The sequence below is a fragment of the Pteropus vampyrus genome, unplaced genomic scaffold, assembly GCF_000151845.1.
Source record: "Pteropus vampyrus isolate Shadow unplaced genomic scaffold, Pvam_2.0 Scaffold1025, whole genome shotgun sequence".
NCBI lineage: Eukaryota > Metazoa > Chordata > Mammalia > Chiroptera > Pteropodidae > Pteropus > Pteropus vampyrus.
Window position 1 is genome coordinate 15,672 of NW_011889806.1, and position 319 is coordinate 15,990.

Genomic DNA, 319 nt, shown 5'->3' on the forward strand with positions numbered 1-319 from the left:
CGGCCGCTGCGAATTCTACAGCAGCTGGGAAACGAATCCTGCAGACAACCTTGGGCGCTTGGAACAGGCCCCGAGCCCCGGGCCCGGCCGACCCCTGGGTGGCAGCTTCGCGGGGGGCTGGGCAGAGGGCCAGCGATGCTGTGCTGACCCTTGACCCACGGGGACACTGAGAGTGAATGTGGGCTGTGCGAAGCCGCTGAGGTCGTGGTGATGTGTCGCACGGCGTGGCCAGCTGACACGGGGCTGGGTCCCACGGGAAAGGCCAGAGCGGGAGCGGGGGCCAGGGGAGGGGAGGCTCGATGGTGGTGAGGGGGCTCGG